At 61.3% G+C, this 20,656-nt stretch overlaps 1 long non-coding RNA gene across 2 annotated transcripts in view; it reads left to right on the plus strand.

Moving 5' to 3' along the window:
• Positions 1-18,611: 18,611 nt before the first annotated feature.
• The window catches only part of LOC107156927, a 5,057-nt gene continuing 3,012 nt past the window's right edge, over positions 18,612-20,656 (plus strand). Inside the window, exons 1-3 of one of the 2 annotated variants that reach the window (XR_007349310.1) lie at positions 18,612-19,734; positions 19,848-19,948; positions 20,276-20,347. This is a non-coding gene — a long non-coding RNA (uncharacterized LOC107156927). Of the gene's footprint in view, positions 19,949-20,275; positions 20,348-20,656 lie in introns of both variants that reach the window. The other variant, XR_001505413.2, reaches the window with a different exon arrangement.

A 20,656-nucleotide genomic window follows, 5' to 3' on the forward strand; every position in this document is an offset into this window, starting at 1 on the left:
GCAGGGCAGCGGCCCTCTCCTGGCGGGCAGCCGTGTGGCCGGCTCCCAGCGTGGACGCGCTGTCCAGGCCTGCTTCCCTGCCTTGGCCGCCTGCCTCGTCCAGCAGTGCGGGCCTCTCGGCGGAACCGCAGCCCGGCTCTCGGGGCTCCTGGGAGTCCCTGGGAGTCCCTGGTCACGCAGCTCATTGAGCCCAGTCCCCACCCTCCTGAGGACAGTGAGGCGGAGTCCGTCACCTGCGCCCATCAGCCCGTCCCCTGGGGGTTCCTGGGGCCTCGCTGGCCTTCGTCCTCGGCCTCGTGCTCTACTCGGGGCTGTGCCTGCAGTTCGGCCGTGGCTGGCGCATGGTGCTTGTGTCGTGGTCAGGGGCGTTCTGCCGTGTGGGCAGGCTGCGGTCTGCTGCCCGTGGGGGACCCAGGCCACCGTGAGCATCCGCCTCCCCGTGCTGGTGTGAACGGGTCCCTTTCTGTTTTTCTTAGCTGGGCCCTAGATGGGGTGTCTCCATGTCCAGGATGACTCTGTCCAGGAAGCTGTGGGGCTCTGTGGAGTGGCAGGGCCATCTTCCTCTCCTGCCGGCCAAGCAGGGAGGCCGCTGGGCGGACAGGGGAGCCGGAGTTTGAACTTGCCTTTCCTTAAAGACGGACGGTGTCGGGCGTCTCCCAAGTGCCCCCACATCCTGCATCTCCTCAGGTGACTTCCTCTCTGTGCCTCTGGTAAGGACACTTGTCACGGAGCGTCCATTCCGTCTTTCACCCCCCCCTTTGGCAGCCACGTGAGTGCATACTTCACGGAAGAGGTCCGAACCAGGACCCCGCGTCACCTGGAGCCCGTTCCACCCCGTGCCTGTTCCTGGTGGGCAGTCGGCCTCGTCACTGAGGGGCGCCCCTGTATTCTGGGTGACAGTCTCCATCCGGTGCCCGGGCACAGGCGTTGTCCTCTGCCTCGCGGGTGTTGGTACTTTGACGCCATCTTTAGAAGCATAAAGGGTTTTAATCCTGTGGGGTCCAATTTGTCCCACCTCCCAGCCCTGTTCTCGGGAATGTGCCTCTGGGCCGGGCCTGAGCTCTGGAGCTCGCCGCGCGTTCTGGTGGACTTGTGTGGGGTCAGCGCGGCCGTCCGGGCCTGCCATCCATCCCAGCTCACATCCGTGTGTGGCTGCTTTTTCTTTGCATGCGAGTGTTGGGGGTCCAGCACCATTGGCTGAACAGCCTGTCCTTTCCCCATTGGGTCGCATTCGAGCACCCTGTCCAGATCCTCAGTATTGCCCCACTGCCCGTGTGTCCCCCTGATGCCACAGGCTCCACCATGGGCCCTGGTCCCCCAGTGGAGGTGGCCCCTGCGGGGACACGTTGGGAGCCGTACAGAGCCGGTAGCCACACTCCAAAGGGACCCCTGGGCCAGACCCAGACGAGGCAGGGCAGCTGGGACGAGGAGGCTGCTGGGTCCTGGCCTGGTCAGCCGCAGAGGCGGCAGGAACCGTCTGGAGGTGGGCACCGGGTGGACGGGCGGGGCTCTGACTCACCCAGGGAGGAGGCTGTGCCCTTGCCATGGCTGCATGACCCTCCCCAACTCCAGGCACAAAGCGGCCAGTGCTCGGGAGTTGGACAGAGCTCAGGGGCACACAGGACTCAAAGGCTGGCGGCCTGCTTCCAGGGGGCACCAACACAGAGGGCACCTTGGGCCCAGAGCTGCCCGAGGGGCCAGAGTGGCCCAGCCTCCTGCGGAGACCATGGCTGCTCGGAGCTGCCTGCGGCCCAGTGAGGGGTCCCCAGTGAGTCCAGTGCGTCCTGCTGGGGCTCTGCTCTGGACTGCGCCTCTCCTCGCTCCCGGCTCTGGGCCTAGCCAGGTGCCAGCTCCTTGCTGATGACGTGAAGGTGACGGTGGTCAGCTGTGACTTCGTGCACCTGTTCCCATGGAGATACTTAATTCGTCACACTCGCCACGTCCAAACCGAGGGCCTGAGCGCCCTGGGGAGTGGACTGAATGGTGCCCCAAAGACCCGCCCGTGTTCTGATGCCGTGGAGGCCACCTTATTTGGAAAGCACCTGGGCAGATGCACTTACGGATCTTGAGATCACTGCCTGGGTGGGCCCTGCGCCCGTGACAAGTGTCCTTACCAGAGGCACAGAGAGGAAGTCGCAGGCAGAGATCAGGATGACGTGGCCACAGCCAGGAGCGCAGAACCACTCGGAGCTGGGGGTGGTGGGAAGGGTCCTCCGTGGCCCTCCACCTCCAGGGCCCCCTGTGTCACGGCAGCCGCAGGACCACACCTTCCAAGTCTGCAGCCATCTCCGCTGCCTGTCCCCGTCCTGAGTGTCCCGTGCGCCTGGCTTTCTGTCAGCCCCTCCCGTCTGCAGGTCCCGTTGCTGTGCCTTCCACCCGTGCCGGGCTCTGCTGCCCCTCAGCCCCTCAGCCCTGGCCTTGCTCAGCTCCCCACGCCCCCACCCCTCACCTGCCCTATGCCTCTGCCCGGCTGCCGCAGACCCAGCGTTCCCTGCCCCGCTCTGAAGTTGGGCCAAGACCCTGCCGCCATGTCCTTGGACTCCTGTGCCTCCAGAGGGCGCCCGGGGTGGCAGAGGGGACTTGGGCCTGTGTTTTCCTGTCCCCTGTCACTTCCACAGTGGGGTTGGCCCCTCTCAAAGGCTTCTTCTGTGCTGCCAGGCCTTGGGGCCTCCACAGCACCCTCATCTGAGGCCTGTGTTCTGCGCTCTGCATCCTGAACCGGGTCCCCTCCTTCCTCCCGGGGCTCCCATGCAGTGCCCCATGTGACCTCCCTGTAGGACCCCCGCCCCAGGCTCCCCCTGAGCTTGTCCTTTGTCCTGACCTACCCCCAGGGCAGGCCCGGTGCCAGCCTCCCGCCATTCACAGAGACCCCGTCAGAGGGCTCCTTGGAAATGCTGCCAAGCTCCGGGCACTGCCACCCGCCTGCGCTGACTGGAAAAGGGAGGACCGTGGAGCCAGGGCGAGGTTTGCAAGTGGCCCTCTTACAGCTCTGCCCCTCGGCTCAGGGCTTGGTCCCCAGTTTGTGGCACCCAGGGTTTTTCTGTTTTCCCCTGGTGCCTTGGTTGAACCCAGGGGCCCTTTACCACCGAGCACATCCCCAGCCCTTTCTGATTTATTTTGAGAAGGGTCTCTCTGAGTTGCTGAGGCTGGTCTCAGACCTGTGATCCTCCTGCCTCAGCCTCCCGAGGGGCTGGTATAACAGGCGTGGGCCACCACACCTGGCTTCCAGTGCTGGGGACAGAACTCGGGGCCTAGGGCTGGGCATGTGCTGTCCCCTGAGCTGTGACCCCAGCCTGTTTTCCTCTTCACTGGGGCCACATCCACTGGGGGCAAGATGGGAGCTGGGGGCAGTGTTCACGACGCTGCTCGAGTCCGATGCGCAGCGGTGAACATTCCCGAGTCCTCAAGGCTTATTTCTTTGAAATGAGAATGGCCACAGCCCTCCCTTGGAGCTGTCTTGAAAGGCACAGTAGATGTTCGCCAGCTGTCGCTCTCCCAGGGCACAGAGCCCAGAGCCTTGTCCTCCCACTCGTGAGGTCCTCACCCAGCCTCCGCTCCTGCCTCCGCCTCCGGTGAGAGCTGCGGGGGGCACACAGTGTCCCTTTCTCTGCCGCCGGGTTCCTCCTGCTGACCCATCTTCCTCGTGTGTGTGACCTCGTTTTTTTGATCTGTCCCTCCAAGGACCGGTTTCTTTCCGTTTCTGGGCTGTTGTGAAGGTGCCTGTGGCCGGGCCTCTCCCACAGCCCCATGTCCTCCTGGTGGCATCGGCACCAGGAGTGGGGGCCGGGCGGTGGCCACTGTGCTTGGACTGTTGAGGTCCTGGACGCACAGGCTACCCTCCCGCATCCTAGCCAGCAGTGTCACTTCTGTCTTTAGGATGAGAGTCGCCCCCACAGGGGCCAGAGGAGCCCCGCGCAGTGCGGCTCCTGCTGATGGGCAGCGGCAGCGCAGAGGTGTCCCCTGTCGCAGGTCTCCTCCTCCCGTGGGAAGCCTGGGCCGCCTTCCTGGCGACCTCTGTCCCCTGGCGCGGTCCCCCTCTGGATGGAGACGCTGACTTTTCCCACGTTTCCTCCTCTCTCCGCCTCTGGGCCTTCTGCTTCCTTTCTAGGGGCTCCCCAGCCTATTTTGGCATCGGCCACCACACCTGGCTTCTCTTTGGGTTAAAATCCATGACCTCTGCCTGTGGTTGGAGAAACTTCTGTTGAGCTCCAGTCTAGGCGCCCTCTGCGCCCCTCTTGGGAGTCCTTGGTGTGTCACCAGCTGCCACCTTCTTCATCCCGTGTCCCTCCGTCCCCAACCCCGGGCTGGCCTTGGGCGCGCTCCTACCGAGGCAGCAGGAGCACGTGCCGGGGCTCGGGGTCCACGGGCTTCTCTGTGGAGGGAGCCCCCGCCCCGGAGCTGGGCAGTTGCCAAGTCTGTCTTCCGTCTGTCCTCGTGGACGTCAGGCTCCCGATGTCCCAGGAGGGCGTGGCGCTGGGTGGGGACCCTGCAGCTGTCCCTGCCCCTCCCCTCCCCTCCTCGTGAGCCCCAGCCTGGGCTTAACCCACCGTCCGGGAGCTTCCCGGGTAGCACCGGGGTTTCATCCTCAGATCACTTTTTTAAATTGCAGTAAAATGCACGTGACGTAAATCGCCCTTCTCAGTGCACAGTTCCGGGGCCTGTGCGTGTCCCCACTGCTGTGCAGCCGTCACCGCCATCCACGGGTGGCACTTTCTCGTCTTCCCGGAGGACACAGTCCCCCTGGACCACAACGACCCCTCCCCAGCCTGGCGACCTCCCTTCTGCTGTCCCCGACTCTTGGCTTCTTTCACGCATCCTCCTAATTGCGGCCCCATCACCCGGTCCCCAAGGGCCCCACGCCAGCGGGCCTGGTCCTCCACTTCCCCGTCTGGGTCCTGGGACCATGGGCTGGGGCGGGCCTGGGGCTCATGGTGGGAGGAGAGGGGGTGGGTAGAGAGGAGGGGAAGATAGGTGAAGGAGGCGTCTGAGGGGACAGTTGTCACCAGGAAGAGTCAGGGCGGACGAGGGGCAGGGGTCCTCTACGGCGTGTTCACGAGTCAGAATCTCCGCCTGCCCCACTGTGGGGATCGAGGACCTGGAAGATCTGCATGTTCCTGGCTCTTGGCTCAGGGACGGGCTGCCTAGGGCGTCCTTTATGACGACTGTTCTGTCACCGTGATCTGCACAAGCTGCCCGGGAGGCCTGCGGCCCCAGAGTGCAGGCGGACGGAGAGCTCTGGGTTTTCCCGTGATGTCAGGCTGGCCGTCTGCCCGACTCCCCGGGGACCTGCCGTGGCCCCGAGCCTGGGCAGAAGCCAGGACGCCTGTCCCACCCGTGGGAGCCCCTTGTCCTCACTGCAGCCTCCTGCTGGCCAGCCGTCTCGGGCAGTGGCCGTGTTTGTCTGATGGGTGTGTTTTTCTGGCTGCACTGGCCCTAACGTGTGGTGCCGTCTGTGCTTCTGACACCACCAGGTCAGAGACCCGGCCCGGCTCACAAGTGTCTCCAGCACAGGGTCTGAGGTCTGAGCCGGTCTTGGCGAGCGCAGTCCCCTGGAGCCCTGCTGGTTCTGGGGGAGCTGGGAACCTGGTTCTGTCCAACGAACAGATAAGAGGAGGCCAGCTGGCCAAGTCCTTCCTTCTCTCTGACGGGAGAGTTACTTGGGGTGCTCTAGGGGCCCTGGCCTCTCTAAAGCTTCCTGACGTCCAATGCAATTGGGACACATGATATCTAGAAACCTGCAGCCTTTTGTGACTGTAAACGTGCCAGTGGACCAAAGCCAGTGCCCAGAGGACAGAAGAGAGCACGGAAGGGGCCAGAGCACAGGGCTGTTGATGGACCTGCCCTCAGGCCAGCTCCTTCAGACGTGTTTTGTTGTTGCGACCTTTTCCCAGCCACTCTCTGAGGTGACCCTACCCCGTGAGCCCATGGGTGGACAAGTTGGGATGGAGGACAGCTCTTTGTTTTTCCTAGAGTGGACAAGTGTCTTGATCTTTCTTATTTGCTGGGTTTTCTTTGTCCTGTCCTGATTTCCCACCCAGACAATCTCCTAAACTGAAAAACCTCTCTGCCTTTTTGCCATCAGTCTCGCTGTCGACCACGCTGGCGAGATGAACTGGGTTCAGAAGAGCTGGCTGCAGCGTTAAACCACGAAAAACAGGGAAGAGGCGAAGACGCAGAAGTAGTCTTCATGTCGAGGGTGGACGCTTTGAGGCCTTAAGGCCAGCCTCCATGTGCTGGGGCAGAAGCCCCCGGAATCTCTTCATTTTTATACGGGGACACGCGAAGGAGTCTCGATGGAATGTTCTTCACCAAGTAGGCAGGGGATAGGGCTCAAGAGGGTCGTCCAACCCCACTGGGGGACGCCCAAGTCCAGGGCCAGAGCAAGCTTCCTTGCTGAGTGAAGTTGGAGGCCCCCTGCTTTACACAGCGTGTGGCCTGCGCTGCCCGACCAGCACCCCTTGCTCACAGCTGGGAGGGTGCTCAGCTCCTGGGTGGGCGGCCCCCGCACTCAGGAGCAAGTGGAAGGCGAAGGGTGACCTTCTCTTTACCCACCCCGTGGGTGGTGCTGGGACTGGCGGAGTGGCTCTGGTTGGGACCAGTCTCTGCCCGGAACTGCGGCCGGCTCCTCTGCACACTCTTCCCTCTGCATATCTGGAAATGCTTGGCTTCCTACTCTCACGGGCGCGGCCCTGAGAGCTGGCAAAGCCCTGGTGTGGGTGGGTGAGTCGCCAGGGGCTTCCCTGTCCCCTTACTGCGAGGGACAGGAGTCTCCTTGGGAAAGCCCTGCACACCACTGTCTGTAGGTCTCATCTCCTGGGCAGGCCATTTCCCATGTGATAGACAGGACAGTGTCCCCCAGTGACGTCCACGTCCATCCCTGAGACCTGTAGATACGTTACCCACATGGCAAGGGGGACAGGATTGCGTAGGGGGCACAATCCCGAGTCAGACCTTCCCCCAGGGGCCGTGGCCCCTCCCACTGCACCTGTGCAACCCATGGCTGACTCTGGGTGGCCCGGGCAGTGGGCACTTGCTTACCGCAGGTCACAGCTCAGCCCGAGGTGGAACGTTTACCAGGGACCCACTCCCAGGCGAGGGTGCGGAACAGCCGGGAGTCAAGGCAGCCAGAGGAGGCACCGGCAAGCGCCAACCGAGGGAGCGGGCAGGTGGAGCCAGTCGGGCGAGGTGGACACAGGGCTAATGAGGGGAGGTCCTGGACCTGCCGCCAAAGCTCCCGCTCCTCCAGAAGACACAGCTGCATTTGTGCGTCCTAATGACATCGTCTCCAGACAAGTAAAGCAGAGTGGCAGCGTGAGGGGACCTTCTTTCTCATGCCAGAAGACGGGTTGTTTCTAATGGATCGTGTTCTTTGTCGTCAGTCTTAGGCCAGGTTGAATAGCGCCAGGGAGTCGGGGCGGGGGGGCCTCAGAATCCCTCAACAGCTGGAGACTGAAGGCCAGTGCTGGCCGAGGAGGGCGGTGGGCAGCACGCACACAGGCAGACCGTCCTTCGTCTTCACGCGCGTGTGCACACAGAGCTCCACGGAGTCCCTGCAGGGCTGCTCCGCCCTCCCAGACCTTGGCCTCAGGGACTGCCTGCCGCGTCTGTGTTCTGCAAACTGTCCTGAGCCCTCTTTGCTGGTCATTTGCCCAGACCAGGCCCCGCAGTGACCAGTACAGGTGTGGTCCCTGCCCTGGTGGTGAACACAGGAGCATGTATCAGTGATACCCTGGGATTGAAGCAAGTGGGAGGGCCCAGGAGGGCACATCTGTGCGCGTGTGTGTGTGTGTGTGTGTGCGCACGCGCGTGCGTGTGTGTGCGCACACCACCTGTCTCTTGGACGGTGGGCAGGAAAGGCCTCTGAGGAGGTAGCATCTGAGCCGTGACCTGAGCGGGTGAGGGCAGGGCTGTGCATGCTGGGGAAGGAGCATTCTGGGCGGAACAGCAAGTGCAAAGGCCCTGAGGTGTGGTGGAGGGAGGGAGTGGCGGGAGGAGGGTGAGGAGACCAGGCTCAGAGATGCACAGGAGTCAAGGCAGAAAGGGGTCCCCACAGCAGGAGGAACAAAGTCACCCTGCATGCACAGGGCACGGTGAGCCATCGGGCCCCGCACCAGGGAGTGCTACTCTTACATCATCAAGCACATATTAAATGCCTGCTGTATGTGTGGTCTGTGCCGGGAGCTGGCTACCCCCTAAGGTTAGGGAGTGTCTCCTGGGGACACTGACCCAGTGTGGCGGTGGTCACTGAGGGCACACCCAGCCACACATTCCTGGCCTGCATCTGGGTGGAGAGGGCCAGTGCAGCCCTGCCTGGTCCTGACGGACCCCGTGGCCTGGTGCTCTCCCCTCCAGGCCACCAGACCTCGCCCTGCCTCCCTCGGCCGCCACTCAGCCAGGAGAAGAGGCCAGTGCGGCCTGCTCACTGCCTGGCCCCCGCCCCTCCCAGCCCCGCTGTGCCCTGTGCAGGCCATCTGTGTGGCCCAGATGGTGGAGCCACATTGCCAGCTCTCAGCTGGTCACTGTGCTGGACTCAGTGTGACATACCCAGCATATGGAACTGTCTCTGCACTGGTTGTGACCAGCCCTTTCCCCAGGGGCCCCCTCCCCCAGAGCCCAGGACCCCTCTCATGCTCTAGCAGGCTCAGGGGTGGCGCCTGGTACGGGGCCAGTGCCGGGCTCGGACAGCTGCCTCCGGTGCTTGGCACCCACCTCCTGGCCGTTGAGACTGATCCCAGGAGCCCACTCTGGGCTTCAGCCCCGGCCCTTCTTACTTTAGTTGGAGTCAGGGTCTCTCCAAGTGGCCGAGGCTGCCCTTGACCTTGCAGTCCTCCTGCCTCAGCCTCCGAGGTGCTGGGATGACAGGTGTGCGTCCCCATGCCCACCTGGCTGCTAAGACTTGAAACCACCCCAGTACCTCGTGCACCCTCACCAGGTCTCGCCCTCCTTCACCCCCACGCCCAGCCACACTATTGGCCAGTGAAGTGACCACTGGATGCTCCGAGAGGAAAGGCAGGGAGCCGCGGGCTGAGGCCTCAGAGCAGGAGAGGGCGGCGTCTCAGGGCCAGAGTGTCGGGTGCTGCTCACCAACCCCCTCGTTGAGGCCCAAGGAGGCTGACTCCCTTCCTCCAGTGCAGGCACCTCCTGAAGGGCTCGGCCAAGCTCAGCACCAGGGCTCCCCTAGCCTCTGCCTGCCCCGAGTGCCCTGAGGAAGTGGACGGCGGGCCTGCTGCTGTCCAGGGCCCAGGCCGGGTGTCTGGAGTTGCTGAGTAGAGGCTGTGTCCACTGGGGTGGGTCCACCCTGTGGAGGACAAGCCTGGAGATGCCCAGGGAGAGGGACAGACAGGAACACGGGGGATGGCAGGATGACTGTGGACAGTCGCGTGGGCCACTGGACCTAGAGGACCACGCTAGACAGGGTCATGGTGGGTGTGAAGGCCACCAGCATGAGGTCCGGAAGGTGGTGTCCATGGTAGAGCCCTGCTGCAGGGAGGTTCCAGGGCTCCTTGTGGAAGCACAAGGCCAGCGTGGTCAGCAGGAGGGACAGCGGCCAGGGTCTGGTGCACACCAGGACCCATGTCAGCTGGTGGTACCGGGTGGGCAGGGAAGAGGATGCAGAGACAGCGCCAGGCCCCGAGGGCCACCAGCGGACTCTCCGTGTGGGCAAAGTGCTTCTCACTGTCCGGGGGTGGGGGGCAGGCCCCCACCGGGCTGGCGTCTGGCGTTATCAGGGTGACTGCAGAGGAGGAGGGGGTCGGCCACCGCCAGGTTGAGGACCTGGATGCTCAGTGCTCCTCTGCATGCAGAAGCCCAGCAGCCACACCAGCTGACCACTGCCCACTACGCCCCACACAGGTAAAAATGGCCAGGGCGGGGCCGCCCCTGGGCCAGGTGGGAGCAGGACGTCCGCCATCCCGGGGAAGGAGAGAGAAGTGAGGTCCTGGCCGGGCGGGCAGTGCAGGGCTCCTGCTCTGCCGGCGATCCCAGCCCTGCACACTGCTGCGTCCCTTGGTGAAGGTCGGGATGGGGGCTTCGGGCACAATTGCCCCCCTCAGAGGCTGACGTATTTAGTGACCGAGGGTGCAGTTTCTCATCTGCCCCAACCCAGCGGCCCTCTCTGGGGATGAGGGTCAAGGCCTCTGGCCTGGGCCACTGCCCTGTTCTGAGCCGCCCCTTCCTCCTCCTGCTCAACGGGCCCCTCCCCGAGGAGCCTCTGCACAGCTGCTGGGTTTTCCCACACGCCCAGCCCCTCCTTGGCCTGGCCCAGGCCCTCTGGCCTCTCCTCTGGCCAGACCCCTCTCCTCTCCCGGGAGCTGTCAGTGCACCCCAGGTCCCTCTGCACCCCTAATTCAGGTTGTGAGCCGGGACCCCAGGGTGGCCCGGCCTTTCCCTTCCTGGCCGCGAGGATGGCCGAGCCCAGGCCAAGGCTGCTTCTCTGTACCAGCGATGGAACCCACTGGGTCACTTGCTGCAGGCCCCCACCTGCTGTGTGTCACCGATGAGTCGGTTCCACTGAGCTGGCTGGTCCCCGGCCCCTCTGCACAGGCCTGCGTGGGGTGGGGATGCAGCCTGACCCAGTCACCTCTCGGCCTGGGGACTCCCAGGGGGCGTGGGACACGGAGCCCTTCCTGAGAGAGGGTGCAGACGGAAACCAGAAGCCAGATAGCCTTGGCCCCCTGCAGGAGGAGGCCGCTGCCGCCCGCCCACCTGGCTGCCTTCAAGGGTGCAGCCAGGACCCTCGGGGAATCTGGCCTCTCAGCCTGGGGAGGGACGTGGCGGCATCAGGACAGCTTGGCCAACAGCAAGGGCCCAGGCTGGCCTGCAGAGCCCCGTGCAGGGCGCCCTTCCGGCTGGTGCCACCCAGCTCCTCCTGCCCCCGGCCACCCCAGGGGCCTCCCTCACTGGATGCCAGCACCACCCGTCCCAGCGCCCGCTTCCTGGGAGGAGGGTGCCGAGTCCTGACTGCCTCTGGCCCTGCCCTGGTCTCCTCCAGGCCCCTCCGCGTTTGGAGCTGCACGTGGTCATCAGGGTGGGGACATGGGACACCGGAGGCCCGTCAGCCCCAGCACCCCAGGAGGGCTTCTCGGCCTGTATGTCCCGGGATGGCAATGCGTGTAGCAGGAGGTTTCCTGTGACAGCCCCGGGGGAGAGAGCTGGGGTCGCAGCACCGTTGGGTCCCTCCTGTCCTGCCCACTCTCTAAGGCAGCTTTAGGGACCAGGCACTGAGAGAGTGGCCCTGGCTCCCTCCTGACTGGGGGACCCCACTTTGCCCCAGCTGCTCCTACCCCTCAAGAACAGCCGCAGGTCCCTCCGGCCTGGACCCACCAGAGGGAAAACGCGGCTGGGCCTGCAGGCTGGCCTCTCGGCCTCCTTCCCACAGCCTGGGCCTGGGGTCTGGGCTGCCTCTGTCCCGGGGAGGAAGGGTCCAGGGAGGAGGGGCCACACTCACAGCTTGAGGCCCACCCCCAACAGCCCTCCGCCCGGGGTCTCTGTTCCCGTCTCACAGATGCAAAACAGGCCAGAGCAGGAGGGGGGTGGCCATGGGCCTCGGCCCTCTGCTCCGGGACTCGGAGGTCCTGTGGCCTGGCCTGCAGGCCTGGTCCTCTCTTGGAGGATCCGTGTTGGAGGGCTGCCCCTGGCTAGGCCTGGCCTGCTCTGCTGTCCTTCGCACCGTTGGACCTCAGAGGAGGCCCGTGCTCTCACTCCTGGCCCCACAGGGTGGGGGCGACATGCCCCAGAGGCTGATGCCTCACCTGGCCTGACCTCCCCAAGAAAGCTGCCCAGGGGACAGGGACTGCCCACTATGGGCAGGGTCCCTGGCCACCAGCTCTGACCACTAGCAAGGGCCATGAGGCTCGCCCCGCAGCACGCAGCAGGAGCTGGGTTTCCTGAAGCTTCTTCCAGGAAGGGAGGGTGTAAAAAGAGAGGGGCTCCAGCCTGGGAATCCCCCGACTGGACGAAGCCCACGTGGGCCGCCGCTGTCGTGTGACTGAGGGTGACCTTGAGGCGTCTACAGAGACCGGAGACCAGCTGTGGCACACCAGCTCCTGGGGCTCAGGGCGGGGACGCGGAGGCAGGCAGAGGTGAGGAGAGAACCCCAGGCTCCTTGGTGGGTGTGGGTGGGCCTCACCCTGTGCTTCCTGCCCCGCAGCGTCCTTCCCTGGGAGCTGTCAGTGCCACCCCAGTGCACAGAGGGGAAACTGGGGGGACCAGAGGGAGCCCCTCTGCTCAACGGACCCTCATCTGTGACCACCAGTGCTTGGGCGCAAGTTCAGAACCTCTTCCCTTTTTATGGCCACGTGGTACTCCAAGGCTTGATAGACCACCGCGTGTTTTCCGTGCCTCCCTGGACGGTCGTGCGGGTTGTCCTGGCTGTTGTAAGCAGCACACCGTGAGCGCTGTGCACAAGGCCTTGGGTGGCCTCGGTCCTCCTGGGTGGGAGGTGGACCCCGAGCTAGGCTGGAGAAGGTGGAGCCCCTCCTGACTTCCCTCCCGATTGTGTGCCCGCCCTTGGGACCTCGTGAGAGCCCTGCTGGCCTCCCTGATCGGCGGGGGGGGGGTGGCCAGCCAGGGCCTCCCCAGCAAGGGAGCGCCAGGAAGGCCACCAGGGGGCCTCGGCTACAGCGCCATGGCGGGTCGGGGGCTCAGAAGCCAGAGAGGACTGGGCGGGCCCTGCCATTGCCTGGCTTCGCCTGAAGCTGAGTCCCTGGCCTGGTGGAGGGGACGGAGAGCGGAGCAATATTGGGGCAGCTGGGGTTGGAATGTCCCCTGGGGCTGACCTGGAAGCTCTGGCCTGGGGTGGGGACATGGCAAGTCCCAGCCCTGCCCCTCAGTGACGCTGTAGACTCCACCACTGGGGGGCTTTGGCCCTGGTGCCATGAGCCGCCTAATGCCTCCCCTGCCCCCTGGCCTCCTGGTGAGCTTCCACTGAGATGGGCAGGAGGAAAGGGAGGAGGCCTCTGTAGAGGCTCGTGCAGGGGAGGACGAGGCTTGCTGGCTGCTGACAGGTGGTGTGTGGGAGCCTGGGGTGGGCGTGGGTGCTGGGCACAGGTGGCCTCCTGGGGGACCTGCCCCGGCAGGGGACGCTCCTGGAGCAGGGCCCTGCATGCTGGTCCTGGTTGCTGGTGGTCACAGAAGAGGGTCCGTTGAGCAGAGGGGCCCCCTCTGGTCCCGCCAGTTTCCCCTCTGCAACGTGGAACAGTCGTTACCCCGAGGGCCAAGGAGCCGGTGATTCTCAGCAGGCGCAGGGCCTTGCAGTGAGAGCGCCAGGGAGCGGTGTCCTCGTCCCTGCCGCACACTGCCCTCCTGCAGCCCTGGAGCAGCGCTGACTGGAGGCTGCTGGCCTCTCCATGGTCTTACAGGTGAGTCACCCAGGCTAACTGGAGGCCAAGCACTGCCCAGCCCTAGAACAGACAGCGGTGCTGGCGGGGGGTGGGGTGGGGGGGGGTCTCGACACACAGGCAAGTGGCCGTCCACCTCTGACTTTGGGGAAATGGTGGGACAATGTCTCCCTCAGGATTTACTCCTAGGAACTGTCCCCAGACACAGCCCAATCCCACTGTCCCCCTCTAAATGTGAGGTCAGCGTGTAGTGGGTCTGGACTGACGCCCACTCCTGACACCACAGTCCTCAAAGAATTCTCCACAGACACAGGTTCAGGCAAGAGAGATGGCTGGTGACAAGAAATCCCCCAGGACCCAAAGATCTGGGAGGTGAGCCAGAGGTCAGACCCACAGAAACACGCTCCCCGGGTCCCCGGGCTTCCGCTCTGTCCCCCACAGAGTTCACAGAGTCCCCCACAGTGGCTCACAGAGTTCCTGAAATGGCCACCAAAGAGAAATGTTTTCTACTTTTCAAGCAATAAAAGAGAGGGCTGCCGTTGTGGCTCGGTGGTGTAGCACTTGCCCTGCCTGGGTGAGGCTCTGGGTTCCGTTCTCACCACCACACCACATTCAATAAGTAAAATAGAGATATCGTGTCCATTACGACTAAAACAATTACAATGTTTTTAAAAAAGAAATAAAATAGAGGGTTAGTAAAAAAAAAAATACAAGCAAAGAACAAGGAGTTTTATTAAAAGACCAAATAGAACACCTAGAAACTAGAACTCTAACTGAAATTTAAAAATAGAACTTTAGTAGGTGGCTCAGGAGCAGATCAGATACAGCTGAAGAGAAGATTAGCAATGTAAACAACTCTTTGTTTTCCGTTGCTAAAACTGAATACCAGAGTCTGGGTGATTTGTAAGGAATGAAGGTTTATTTAGCTCACGGTTCTGCAAACTGGGAAGGTCGAGATCAGGCAGCCAGAGCTGCCGAGAGCCTTCTTGCTGGTGGGGACTCTGCAGAGGCCCTGGTGGTGCAGGGCATCCCACAGGACGTCCCAGCTCAGCTCTCTCCTCCTCTGCCAAAGCCACGGTCCATGGGATCAGGGACCTGCTCTTATGGCCCCATGCACCTCACCACCTCCCAAGGCCCTGCCTCCACCCGCTGGTGGGCTGCGTTCCCTCCACCCTAACCCCTCTCAGGGGGGTCAGCGGTCAGCGTGGGCTTTGCCGTGGATGTTCAGACCATAGCCGGAGCGAAGCCCAGGGAGACCAATAGTTGAGGGGAGCTCTTCAGAGCCTCCCGAGTAGAGATGGAGGCCTCAGGAGGCTCAGGGGAGCCGGGCCCCAAAGTGCAGGGCCTGTCCCACCGCCTGCTGGACTTCACTGGTCCAGACTCCAACCCAGAGGACGGAGAGCTGCAAGACGGCCACCAGGGAGCCCTGGGCGCGGCACAGCCCGCGGGAGCTCCGCCAAGCTGCTGGTGACCTCCTTGGCTCTGGGGTCAACGTGACGGGCTGCAGAAGGCCAGTGTCCAGCGTGCAGCTGGGCGGAGGAAACAGTTCCTCGAGGCTTCACCCCTGGGTCCCCCGGAGATGGAGGATGGAGGCAGCTGGGGATCATGCCCTCTGTTGGCTTCCAAGATACACCATCTCCCAGGGGACCCCGCGGGTGGGGGATGGCGCTGTCCACTCTTGTGCTGATGAAGAGCAACACTAGGAAGGGAACAGAAATCACCCAGAATCAGCTTTTTTGGGCCATTTTCCATTAATCAATGTTTTCCATCTCTGTTCCATTAAAGCAGATGAAAAAAAATATTCTGCTCTTTCAATTTAGCTTTCTTTTCTTTGAACAAATAGAAGTTGGCTGTGTCCTCAACGACAGGCCACAGTGCCATACATAGCAGCCGACAACATCTTTTAAGATGCAGGCCACAGAGAAGGACATTGAGCCCCAGGCCACCCCCAAGCCTGGCTCCTCGATGGCCGACGGCGTCTCTTTCTTCTCCCTATGTCCTCACAGGGTCGTCTTGTGTGCATTTGTGTCCTGATCTCTTCTTCCGATGGGACCCTGGTCAGACTGGATTAGGGCCCCCCCTAGGAACCCTTTAATGGGATCCCCTCTTTATCCTAACTCCACATGCTAACTCTGAGGTTCTGGGGGTCAGGACTTTTTTAACAGGAGTGTGGGGGGATCGGGGTTCTCTAGAGGAGAACGTGCACGTGTGATTCAAAAGGGGAAGCGTTAGCCTGGCTCGCGGGGTCAGAGGCTGGACAGTCCACCATGGCCCTCTGCAGCCTGCTGAGCTGGAGGAACTAGTAGCCGCTCTGTCCAAGAAGCTGGAGCCTCAGAACGAGCTGGACCAACACTGCAGCCTGTCCAAGACTGAAGACCCGGAGGAGCCCGCGGAGCCGCCACGAGAGTCCACGCTGGAAGAGGGCAGGGGCCCGGGCCTCTCAGTCCATCAAGTGACTTCCATCACAGGGACACGGCTCACCTGCAGAGCCTCGGAGCAATAGGGGAAAGATCAGGATGTCAGAGCGTCTGGGGCACCCCAGTTAAGGTCCCTAGGAACAAGCCTGTCTCCAAGGTGGAAGGAGAAAGCTCCGGAGGGGCCCTTCCGCCCCGCCCTGCAATTCCAGGAGCTGAGGGTCAAGTGACCTGGATCCCACCGGGAGCCGTGAGTCCCCTGCTGACCTGGGAGGGTCCCTAGGTGCACACTTTCTGCCTGAGGAGCTGGACGGTGTCCCCCATGAGAGCCACCTGTGCCCTCACTGGGACTTGGGGGTAGGAGGGAAGGGCGGGTGAGATTTTAGTGGAGACATGGAAATCGAGGCTGAGTAGAGTGCACCGTTCCTAAACACAGAAGGCTCGTTTTTTAAGCTGCACCCACATGGAACAACACAACCCCGCACACAGGGAGGTGGCCCCACGTGGCTTCCAAGCTACGGCAGGTTTGGAATGAAGGACAGCTGTGACCCATCACCCCACTTTAGTAAACAGGGGGTGTTCTTCCACCTTGTGTTGATAGTTCCCTGTGACATCCTGATTTTCTTGGCTATCAATCGTCCTTCGACGGTCCCCACCGTCACCTGTGGGCAGTATACTGGGTTGGTGATTGCCCGGAGGCTAGATTCAGCCAGTTCCCACAGCGCCTCACCCCAGGATCCTGCCTGCAGTGGGCGTCCTGGGCAGGGGGAGGAGCGCCAAGGCCCTGTGCTGATTTAAGACCCGCTTCCTCCCCAGGGACTGGGCTTTGATCCGGGTGGGCGTTGGTGGAACGTGCACATGCTACCAGCGATCACGCGTTCAAGGGAGCTGGTGGCCAGCCAAGCCCCAAGCCTGGCCTGCCAAGGTCCAGGGCCACTCGCTGCAGAGATGAGCCCCAGGTGATTCTTGGTGTGTGTGTGGGGTCGATTGCGAAGCTGGCTCCAGAGACGTGTGTTCAGCTCCATGATCACCTGGGGAAAAGTACAGGAGCCTAGTCCAAGAGGACCCCGGTCCAATTTGTCCAGCAACAGTCAATCCCAAGAGTTTTAAGGTACAAACTTAGGAAAAGGAGGTGCCACCCTCTTCTGGTGAAATGAAACCTGAGCCGTAGGAACCCATTAGCCATCGGAGGATGAGTACCTGCCTGAGCATCAAGTCCAGAGGGAGATCGGAGCTTCAGGAAAGAAATATTCCTGATAGCACTGTCTGATCACCTGGATCCACCCATGCCTGAAGCCATGTTTGAAGATTTTAGTTACTAGAACCAGTGAGTTCCTCGTCCCTTTTATCCAGTTTGACTTCATTATCCTTTGCTTGTGCCCAGAGCATCTACACTTGCAGTTCCCCAAATGACAATAACCTGTGGATGTTTGGGTCCTGACCAAGCCTGTCTGACTTAAAGAAAAAATAAAAAGACGACATTCATCAGAAGCACGTTGGGGAGGGGCTGTTCTGCTGGTGCCTGGAACCCTCTGGAGAGAGATTCTGCAGGTCAGAAGTGGCCAGGACGCCTCTGGCAGGCATTTGTGCTCTTGGGTTCCAGAGGCGGAAGCCTGAGGTGAGGGTGGGCCGGGGGAGAACTTTCTATTCCCTCTTTCTGCAAGGACAGATGCGTGGTCTCTGGGGGTGAGGCCTTTCTCTCCCTAAGTGCTCAGACAGGTTTGTTGAAGGAATAACAAACCCACCAGGCTGAGAATCCAATGGGGCTTCATCGCCATCCTGCAGTGCACTACCCTTGCGCTCAGCCAGGCCCCCACAGACGTTCAGTTCAGGGATTACAGAAGAGCACGTGAGGGTTGTTTAATGTTCCTCCAAATCAGCCTCCGGGCTAGAAAACAACAACAACAACCAAACAGCAAAGGCCCAGATCTCAAAACAGGAGACTAGAGGTTGACTTGTCTGCTGTCGGCTTCCGCACCCAGTGCTGTTGGAAGCAGCCTGTGGCCTGTGGGCACGGCCTCCACAGCCTCCTCCTCCGTGGGCATCTATTGCAGCAGCCCCACTGCCCAGCTGTCCTTGGCTGACCCATGGGTCCTGCTGATCATTGAATTGCGTTCCTCCACTTTCCACCCAGGGACAAAGTTGGTGGACCCAAGGCTTCTTGATCAACAGGCAGGGGCAGCCAGGTACAGTGGCGCACACCTGTCATCCCAGTGGCTCTGGAGGCTGAGGCAGGAGGATTGCAGGTTCAAGGCCAGCCTCAGCAACTTAGGGAGACCCTGTCTCAAAATTAAAAAAAAAAAATACAAATAGCTGGAATAGCTGGGGTGAGGCTCAGTGGTTAAGCACCCGGGATTCAATCTTGGTACAAAAAAAAAAATTAGGTACGACAGTGAATATTTGCTGGGAGCCATTAGCCAAGTAGGTATGACAATTTCCTTGCCAGCGTACCCCATGTTGCAGTGACATTGCATGTAGGTGACCTTGCTCAAGGACCAAGGCGGATTAGGGCGTTCCCGGTTTAGTTTCCAGGTTTAAGGTTTAAGATTATTCCTGCTGGGAATAGGGCGTATCCTGCTGCCTGAGTTCCCCTTGAGTTCTCACGGGATTCAGACAGTATATTTTGGAGATAGAAGCCCAGTGGAGGTGGATTTGGGCAGAGAACGTGGATTCGGGCAGAGAACGTGGATTTCCCCAGAACGTGATTGTAGACGGCTGGTGTGAGTTCGGGAATAAAGAGTTGCTGTTTGAATCTACAAGCTGTGTGGTGGCTCGTGATTGTGTGCCCAGCCAGATTGCGGCATTTGTGCCCAGCCAGACTGCGGCAAATAGTTATTTAGGACATGACAAGAAACCCCAACAAATGACCAATTTTTAAAACCTGACGAATGTCACAAATAATGCAACACACAGGAAATCATCTGTGGCCTGACGGGGGTGGTGACAGTTGCCGAGCACAAGGCCCTGGGTTCCCTCCCCAGGATGGAAAGAAAAGAAAAGAAATGACCTATGATTTTTTTCTTCCATTTTAGCTTCATACTTTTGAAAGCCTTCCCATGTGTCAACAGTTTTGATCATTTTTCACAGAGAGAACTGAATTGTACTTTAATTTAAAAATCTGTTTTAGTTGTGGATGGACACAGTGCCTCTATTTATTCATCTGTTTCATGTGGCGCTGAGACGGAACCCGGGGCCTCACATGTGCTGGGCAGGGCTCTCCCGCTGAGCCCTGGCCCTCGTCCTGTAATTCGATTTTCAGAAGCATGGTTGGTCAAAATTTGTTTTGTGCTTTTAAAAATGTTTCGTGCCTTCCCGAGTTTCATTTCTGGTGATGTCCTAGACATCGTGGGACTGTCTCAGATTAGGGGAAACCTGTATCGAGCTTTTTGCTTTTTCCCAGATGGGGCAGTGGGGTGGTTGGATTCTCCTGGACGGTGACTGGTCCCAAGCCGTCTTTGGCCTGCGCCACCCCGTGGCCGGCTGTCTGCGGACGCCTGGCTGCCGCAGAGGGTCAGGGCTTCAGGTAGTCTTCAACCTAAGGTTCCCCGTCTGTTCGCGGGAGGACTCCTCAGCTAATGGTGCCACTGACCCCCGAGGGTCTGTGGACCTACTCTGCAGGTGGACTCTGGCCTTACGAATGGATTGCTTTGGGTTCCCATCTGCTCTCCATCTCAAAGAGGAACCTCTTTAGATTTCGAGATTCGGCCTTCTCCCTCTGCACTTCCTCTTGGTCCCTTAATAACCAAACACACCGGAACAGGAGGAAAGGGGCCCCCAGGATGCCCAGGGAAGGGCAGACCTGCCCCTGGCGAGGCGCCGATGCCCGGGTTAGGTTCCTGCCCAGACCTGCCCCTCCGTTCAGCTTGAAGGACAGACAGACCTCCAAGATGGCCATCCAGGGACTCACAGCAGGAAGTGGGGGGCCGTGGGTGCTGCATGTGGTGGAGACGTGGCATCAGACACCCCTGGGTGGGGGCTCTCAGGTACACTGGTCCCCTGGCCTGGGGTCCTCCCTGTCCAGGGTGTCCTGGTCCTTCAGGCCTGGGCAGCCCCTGCCTCCTCCGGGGAGTCCCCAGCCTTTCCCGCTCCCTCCCAGGGCTCTCTAGTCCCTTGTGGCAACTGTGGCCCTTGCTGCTCTCCGCACTCTGAGGGGGACCAACCCGGCAAGGGAGAGCCCCCGTCTCCTGCTGCCCTAAGGTACAAAGTCTTTTCCCTTGGCCTCTTCTCTCCCGGTTATGTGAGTGTCCCCGGCCCCAACTCCCCCCTGAGGCCACCGCGTGCCACCCTGGCCGTGGGTGGAGAAGGCTTGTCCTGACAACCACAGGGGGTTCCGGGGAGGAGTTCCCGGGCAGGACAGCTGGGCGAGCTGGCAGGGGGGCTTGGCTTGGGGTGGAAGTAGGTGGCTTTGGGACTGTTGGTCTGGCTCAGGCCACCGCAGGGAGCACCCTCCACAGACCACAGTCGGGGGCAGAGAAACCAAGCTGCTTCGTCCTTCTTATTCTGCTGGTTTTATTTTGTTCTTAGCTGACACATCATACCTGCACAGGTTTCTGGGTGCCTCTTGGCGTGTGATACACGTGTACTGACCGGGTCAAGGTAAGGGGCAGTCCCATCACCTAAACATCTATTCTTCCCGCTGAGACCTTCAGAATCCTCTCTTCCTGCTCATTCAGTGGACTGCAGACGCATTCAGTGACCGGTCAGTGCCCCCAGTACAGCCACGAGGCACTGCCCACTATGTACACAAAGATGCCGGCTCAGGGAGGGGCGGCTGGAGGGATGGACTTTCACATCCCACGGGATGCCTGTGACCGCCTGAGAGACGCCTCCGTAACAGCTCTAACCAGGACGGCGCTCACGCCGACCCGCCAACCTGTGATCCGCTGTGGACAGGAAGTCACACCT

Source organism: Marmota marmota, unplaced genomic scaffold (assembly GCF_001458135.2).
Source record: "Marmota marmota marmota unplaced genomic scaffold, marMar, whole genome shotgun sequence".
Taxonomy (NCBI): domain Eukaryota; kingdom Metazoa; phylum Chordata; class Mammalia; order Rodentia; family Sciuridae; genus Marmota; species Marmota marmota.